Source organism: Furipterus horrens, unplaced genomic scaffold, assembly GCF_987537825.1.
Source record: "Furipterus horrens unplaced genomic scaffold, mFurHor1.1.pri manual_scaffold_6, whole genome shotgun sequence".
Lineage (NCBI taxonomy): Eukaryota > Metazoa > Chordata > Mammalia > Chiroptera > Furipteridae > Furipterus > Furipterus horrens.
Genome location: NW_028327176.1, coordinates 117,116,302 through 117,125,151, shown reverse-complemented (window position 1 = coordinate 117,125,151; position 8,850 = coordinate 117,116,302).

Genomic DNA, 8,850 nt, shown 5'->3' with positions numbered 1-8,850 from the left:
TGGCCAGTATTTTTCCAAAACTAATGAAAGACCTACAGATTCAAGAAATGCTATAAAAGCAAACAGGATAAATGCAAAGAACACCACATCTATGAACACCATACTAAAGCTGAAGAAAATAAAAACCATTAGGGGGGAAAAAAAGACAATTTCAAAAGATCTATGTAAGATATGTACCTTACTTCTCAAAAGAAATAATGCATGACAGAGGCAATGGAATAAAACATTAAAAGTATTAAAAGGAAACTGACTTCCAATCTAAAATTCCAACCCCCAAAATATCTTTTAAACTGAAGAGAAAATAAAATCATATCTGAATATCAAAAATGAGATATTTTATTATCAACACATCCTAACATAAAATACTAAAGGAACTTTTTCAGATAAAATGAAAATTATCTTAGATGGCAGCACAAAAATTCAGGAAAGAAGGTAATTAATTAAAAAGATAAACAAATAGATAAAACTAAATAGATTTTGACTGACAACATCAAATGTAGTTTTGAGTTAAAAATATATGCATATCAAAAATTTATTGAATTGTTTGAGAAGTAAAAGAGTGACTAAATTTTGTGAGATTCTAATAAGTTATGTATTCATGTTGCTATCTTTAGGATAGCCAATGAAAGAATAGCAAAATAATATATAATAAATGGAATAACATAGGGAGAACAGAATTTAGAAATACTTTATTAATCTAAAGAAGACAAGAAAAGAATAGATGATAGAGAGAAATAAACAGAACTCTGAATTTTCATAGGTAACATATTGGAATAGTAGAAAATTCCAAAGAATTTTTATATACTGCTAGCATTAATAAGTGAATGGAGCAATGTTACAATCACTATATATACATTATTTATATTTCTATACTGGCAACATATAATTATATAATGAAATAAGAACACATTTATAAAAGTAACAAAAACATATACTATAAAGAAATAATTTTAATAAAGTGTGCAACTTTTATACAGAGAAAAATAAAAAATTACAGAAGTCATCTTAAATACCTAAATAAATGGTTGGTATACTATGTATGACTTGATAAATTTGCTATTGTAAAGATACTAGTTTCCCACAAATTAATCCATTTTTATGTTATACCAATCAATATCTCAAATGTTATTTTTTCAATGTGTATCAATCAACAAGCAGATTCCAAAAGGTATTATATAAAGAAATGCAAAGAATCAAGACAATCATAAAAAATATGATGAAAATTGAACTTACACTTCCAAATATTGTTTTACTGTAAAACTACAGTAATGAAGATTGTGAGGTACGAGTGTAAAGATAAGCATATAGATCAGAACAGAAGATCTAGAGACAAACCCACATACATAACAGTTATGCCAAAAGTGGCATTCAGGGTATTAAAGAAAAGGAGCATATCAAAACATGTTTTTGGTAAATGGTGAGGTGGTAACTCTTATATAACAACGTATTTTTAAAAAATCATTTCCAACTGGATTATAGACCTAAATATAAACTTAAAAATAAAGACTTACAAAGATTGTGTAACAAAATAATACCCATTACCTGATGATAAACATTTTAAACAGAACACATGAAAAATATTCTAATTTTACAAAAGGAGTAAACTTTGCTTTATATTTAATATAACTTTTCATTTTTTAATTTTATCTTTCAGATTAGATTGTCTATATTTTTACTACACAGTGATTTGCACAAAATACATATTGTTAAAATTTTTGTTGAGTGTTAGTTAATCCTTTGCTTTTATTTAATAACCCTTTCTTTTGTCTGTGACTTTTCTATAATGCATGAAATATTTTAAACATGTAACAAACTTGTTAAATAAATAAATGTTATTTATATTCTTGTTCATAAACTCACCCATCAGATAACAGTGCTCCATTTCCATATCATCTTTGCAACAATATTCTAAAATAAATTTAAAACTAAATCTCTCTTATGCTTGTTATTTATAAACCATAAATAACATAATTTTACAGTTTGAAAGACTTGAATGAATAGATTGCACTGAATAATATCTGTAGTAAAGAAAGCTAGAGCCCTAAAATATTCACTTCAGTCCCACAATCACTAACATAGTTAATGTCATGTCCAAGAGAGAAGCCACGGCTTTTCACATCAAGAGCAGTACTTTCTTTCTTTATACACTTTAGCTACTAATAAAACTTCTAACTATATTATGAGTACTTGGAAACAGAATACTAATGCCTGATACTTCCACCATTCTGATGTAATCCTATTTTTAATATATATTTATTAGAAATAATAATTACAAGTAAAACCTTAAAGCAGTGGTTCTCAACCTTCCTAATGCCACGACCCTTTAATGCAGTTCCTCATGTTGTGGTGACCCCCCAACCATCAAATTATTTTCATTGCTACTTCATAACTGTAATTTTGCTACTTTATGAATCATAATGTAAGTATCTGATATGCAGGATGTATTTTCATTGTTACAAATTGAACACAATTAAAGCATAGTGATTAATCACAAAAACAATGTGTAATTATATATGTGTTTTCCGATGGTGTTAGGCAACCCCTGTGAAAGTGTCATTCCACCCCCAAAGAGGTCGCAACCCACAGGTTGAGAACTGCTGCCTTAATGGCTTCTTTTTTCTATAAGCATGAAAAAACATTTTGTTCTGGTTCTAATAACTTGTATTTATAATATCTGAATAATATGCTAACAATTAAGAGTACACATTCTTTTACTTTGGAATATTTAGGTGGTTTCCTCTTTTTTACTGCTAAATATCTTAATGAATATATTTGTGAATCTGGAATTTTCCATATTTGAGGTTACTTTCGTAAGTTATGGTCCCCATATTTATATTTTCTCATGACTCAATTCACACTGCTAAATTACTAAAAGTTTTACAATATCACTATTTCAATAGTGAGAAAGGGTCTTTTTTATATACATAAATCATTTATGTGATTTATCTTTAATTACTGAAAATAATCATTTCCACATGTTTTCTTTTTGTTTTTCTTCCTTTGTAAATTTTCTGTGTATATCCTTCCTATGTAAATTTCGTGTTTATCCTTCCTATGTAAGTGACATATACATATATATGTATTACCCATCAATATTGGATATTGACATTTAATATCAATGTCATTAATATCCTATCTGTTATAAAATATTTGCTGACAATTTTTCCTATTTTCTTCTTTAGGCTCTACTATTATTTCCATTACTAGATAATCTAGTTATAAAAATTATAATCTTTACTAAATTTACCTAGAAGAAAAGGCAACCCACCCCTCTTATAGCTAGTAGATTTCCATCTTTTCCTTATTTTAGATAATGATCTAAAGATGTTTCTCAGTGTTCCCTTTCATTATTAAAATATTATTCTTCAATTGTGTCATAGTTGTACTTATTGTTCAAGGCCACTCTTATGTTTTTGTTATATTATTTTTTGTATTATGATATTTAGTTATATTTTATGTTTTAACATCACAAAGAGATCCCATGCAAATGTTTATGAGTAAATTAACTGGTCCCTAACTAGTGGCAATAGAATGAATTTACATTCAATACAAATTCATTTATATATGTATCAGGATTGCAAATTTACATTTACCACAGTTAAATGTGCATATAATGTGGCTTCTTCATTTCTCTATAACTGATCTAATCTTCATGACCAAAGCCACTCACTCATTAGGAAGTAGGGCTGAAATTAGTACTAAATTTAGCCCAACCTGTCTCAAATTTTAGTCCAACCAATTATCTCTACAGATTATTAACATAATTCTAAAGTAATCCTACAACAATGTCTCATTCTCTTTCCTCAGTTTCTCTTCAGGATGGTATTTGAAGTGTGGGAGAAAAATGTAAATCACCTCATGGCACTAGGGAAGAGAGGGCATGCTGGCCTCATGCTCATCCTTGGATATGCACTGATGAATCAAGTGCTGAAATTTGATTGTCATTTACTGGTTGTGATAGTAAAAAAAAATTTAAACCAGTACAACACGGGCACCTATGAATACCGACACTGGCTGTAAACAACCAGTACTGTCATATTATGCATTCTGGATGAATCACAGCTCTGCACCTGCTGCTGGTGTCTGATGCTAATAAATCCCTTGTCTGTCCCATCTCAGCTTAGTCAGGATCCATTGGCTTCTTCCAGCTGACTATGTCTCTCCAATCTGCTACTGAAGATCCCTGCCCTGACTTTGACTCCCTGAACAAACTCCTGTACAACGGGGTCAGGCTTCCCACTGCATCATAAGTTCTTCCTTTCAAAGAAGACACCTTTCCTCCTCTGTCTCTTTGCCTGGAACTATAATGGTGAACTTCATGTTGGGAGAGAAAACCAGCTTACCAGTAAAGGGAAAAAGAAAATTTATTTTTAAAATGCATTATACTTATATTCAATGACAAAATAATAAAAGGGTGTTTTAGAAATACTAGAATAATATAACTTAAAATATGTTTTAAAATAATGAATGAAGATAATTAAAACCCTTCTATCCTTTGTGTAGATCTGAGGCAAGAGATAATTCCTTGTTAGCTTGCTTCCAAAGGCTCTATTTTTCCATTCTGGTACCATAAAAATCAAAATGAGCCTACATTCTTAATGTTAGTCATTTAAAACTACAATCAAGTGTTTTATGTGGAGAAGATATTGAGTCAATAGTAGTTATCTAACAATAACTGAATTTGAGAGTAAAGAGATGTTTATTGTTTTTTTCCTGTTCACCATCTTTCTTCTGGTAATATCAACTGGCTTTCCTTTCAGGAACAAGTTTTCCCACTTTCAGTCTGTGCAGCTTGGCTGGAGCTAACAATAGGTCTCTGATCCAGGAGTAGGCACATGACCTATCCTTGAACCATGAGCACATTCTACCTCCTTTGCTTAAAGGATGTGTGCATGATTCAAGTCATCCAATGATACTTATGTTGGGATTTTATTGTAACTATTGAGAATAGCTAGGAGTAAACCCTGAGTTTCTGGAGGTCACCTTAGATAGATGATTTGCCTGATATATATATATACACACACAAAAAGCACAAAGCAAATTAGAGATGAGAAATGAAAGAGACTCTTTTGAGCATCCTAATATAGCAGTCCCTGAAGCAGGACCTAACTCTTGAGTTTTCCATAATGTTAGTTAATGATTTTCTCTTCTATTTTAGTCAATTTGAACTTAAATTTCTATTACTTGTAAACAAAAAACTGCTGAATAATACAGACTATAATGTTTCTACTTTATACCACACAATTGCCTAAAATTTGTCTGCTTTTCTTATAGTTTACTTAAATTCTTTCTAGAGGACTAAATTCAGATTTATGAGGAAATATTTTATATGCCATTGATCCATGTAAAAATGGAGCTTCTGTTTATTAGGTAAAAAATAGTGCCTTGCAGTTTGTGCACATATAACAATAAAAACCAAACAAACGAAACGGCAAAAAAGCAAGCAGTAGCAATTTGACTGAAAATTACATATTAGCCTCTGCTATCCATCTCAAATGCCAAAAGACAATAATTTTTTGCTACTTCAAATATAAATACAAGTCTAGGGTTTGAAATTCCAACACTAGCAAGAATAATCAACTACAATATTTTTTAAATGGTGGAAAATATAAATCACATTTAAAATATATCATGTCAGGCCTTGGCCAGTGTGGTGCAGTTGGTTGGGTGTCATCCCGCAAAGTGAAAGGTCATCAGTTTGATTCCTGGTCAGGGCATATGCCTGGGTTGGGGGTTCAATCCCCAGTCAGGGAGCAGATGAGAGGCAACCAATTGATATTTCTCTCTCACATGAATGTTTCTCTCCTTCTATTCTTCCCTCCCTTATCCTCACTCTCTAAAACAAATTTAAAAATCAATAAAATAATATAAAATATACAATGTCAGGCTGATGAATGACTTGAAGACCTTTAGTAATTATTTCTTCACAAATGATTTAAAGTTTTATTCTAGAGCATTTTTGTATATTCCTAGATTATGAACCCTGTTAATAACTTTTAACAGCAGCTACAGCTTTTAACCATTATAAAAATTTTCCTTTTTTTAGATTAGAGTTTGAGTTTTTATAAATTCTTCAAAAGTAAAGACTTCCCTTTCAATACTACAGTCATAAAGACATCTAGTGCATCCAGATTATAGATATAACTACCAGAAAAATATTAGGGTTCTGAAGTATCTCAGAAATATTTACATTTATCTTTAAAATATACCATGCTTTCTACTTTTGGAGTTTTTTGAGAGTAGCAGAGGATAATCTAATTGTATCATTATTAAAATGTTCTTGGCAGGCTCAACACAATTCACTATGTAATTGAACTATGTACATTATGTATCAAACCATGTACACTCTGTTTTGAAAATCAGATATGCTAGACATGTTTCAAAGTCTGCTTTGTGCATAACAATTCCAAGTAATCTCATTAGGAACAAAAATAGAAAGTTTTCATAGCTCCTTATTGCTATTTATATTTTTAAAGTAGCAAAAGAAAAGTTTTAATAAAACGGAGACTGAGTATACTATCATCAGAATTTTAATACGAGAAAGCTAGCTAGCGTTATAAAAATAAAGTTTGAAATCCAGCCTTTATTACATGATTTGTAATGGAACTAAACAGTGAGCGTCTGTATTCATTAAGAAAGCAACGCACTTCTTTCTTTTCATTTCATGTAATTGAGTCAGCAGTGTATGATAAACAATAGCCTCATATCTTCCTTCAATAAAAATTGACTGTCAGAGTTGGAATTGTCTTTCTGTGAATAACTGATATAAACAATCCTTCATGACTTACAAGTAGTTATATTCTATTGGAGCAGCAAAATAACTGCTACCTCAAATTAAGCCTCTTTTACAAGAAAAAAATATATTTAGAAATTAAAATATAGCATTTCTATTTTTATGGGATGTTTTCTGGGGGTGGTGTTAAACACTATCCTGAAACTTTTTATTTTTCAAATTAGAGAACATTTATTTAGAAAGTTACAGATGTAGTAGAAGTGAGCCAGCTGGGCTGTGTATGTTCAGGAAACAAGTTCAGAAATAAAAGAAGGACCCCTAGAGCTGAAGAGAGAGAAGGGCAAGAAGAAGAGGCAACGGGAAGGTGTGGGCATGCTTTGAACGTTCTCCGCAGAGCGAAAGCGCTATTGTGAAACTTTTAATACAAATAAATCCACCTGACTGGTTTTATCCAAGCCAAAATGTTAAATGAAACAAAACATTTCAAATAAGTGTTTGTTTTTACTCACATTTTAGCATAAGTGTCTGAGAGGGAGCAATGCCGCTTGCCCAGCACTCACCCCTTTTCCAGGCACTTCTCCCACTTCCATATGGGACTGGTGCTTTCTCTAGCTGTTGCCTGGGCTGTTGTCCCCACAGTGGGTGGGTCTGCTAATGTTCTAGCACTGTGGGCCCCCCCCTTTTTTAAAAATTATTTATTTATTTGTTTATTTTTAGAGAGAGGGGAAAGGAGATAGAGAGGGAGAAAAACATCACTATGTGGTTGCCTCTCACTTGCGCCCCCAACTGGGGACCTGACGTGCAACCTAGTCATGTGCCCTGACTGGGAATCGAACCAGCGGCACTTGGCTCGCAGGTTGACACTCAATCCACTGAGCCATAGCAGCCAGGGCTGTGGGCCCCTTTAAACAAACAGACTCTGCTGAGAGACTGGCAGTTTCTTCCTCTACCTCACCCCCTACTGGTTTGCACAGTCAGAAGCAATGAGGATTTATTTTCCCAGCACTGGGACCATGAGCTGCGTGGTCTGGTCTGGTCTGGGTCTGGGAGCGCTCACCAGGTGTCCTTCCTGACTTTTTTAAATATGTGACTGCACTTTCTGCTGGCCTGCTGCTGCTGCCGCCACCATACTGTGTCCTCTCCACCCCAGTTCTGCCCCTCCTACCTGTCTGGATGAGTATTTCTTCTTTATAACTTTGTTTGTTGGACTTCCATGCAGCTCAGTTTTCTGGAACTTTTGGTTGTCTCTAGTTTTGAAGTAGTTGTATTCCTTCTTAGTTGTGAGGGAGACTCAGCGTGTCTGTCTAGACCTCCATCTTGGCCAGAAGACTATTTTATAATTTTTTTAACTTCATGTTTATTTTTAATTTTTATTGCTAATTCCAATTGTGCAAGTCTTATACATGCTGAATCAATATCTTTATTTTTAATATAAACTTTTAAAATTTAAATGTAGATAATTATTGACTTATGAACCTTGCACATAATCATCATCTACTTTTCTAAATTAAGCATATCAACATAGGGTGACTAATTACATTTTGGTACCTAATTTTTGCTTTAGCATAACTGAGCCTACACACATCTGCTACTCGCAGATAAAAATACAGAAATGATTAAAAATAAGAGTAAGGATTTTTTTTAAATCTGAGAAGAAATTCAAGCAAGAGAATTAAGACGTCATTGCTTATTTTCTTTTAAGATTGAAAGGCATACAATATATGTACAATAAAGAGAAAAAGATATAGGGAAAAATCAACTCTGAAAAAGCATGTGAGAAAAGCATTTCTCAGGTCCAACTCTAAAAATCTAGGCAAATATTTCTACTGGAAATGGCTTACTTAGCACAATTTCTTCTTATATTTCTTTGCATGTACAGAAGCAGTAAGAGGAAGTGAAATATTTTGGACTAATTAGTAGACAATGATTTGGCAATACCTCTAAGCATTGGTCCTTAAGTAGAATGGAAGAAAACTTAATAGGATATGCTGTTAATGGAACTGCCTGAGAAAAGAGTGAGAAGACTAAGATAAGCATCAACTTTCAGGGTATATGGAGAAGTTTAAAAAGCAGGACCTCAGAGTCAAGGATATATAAGAATAATGATGCTTTAGACA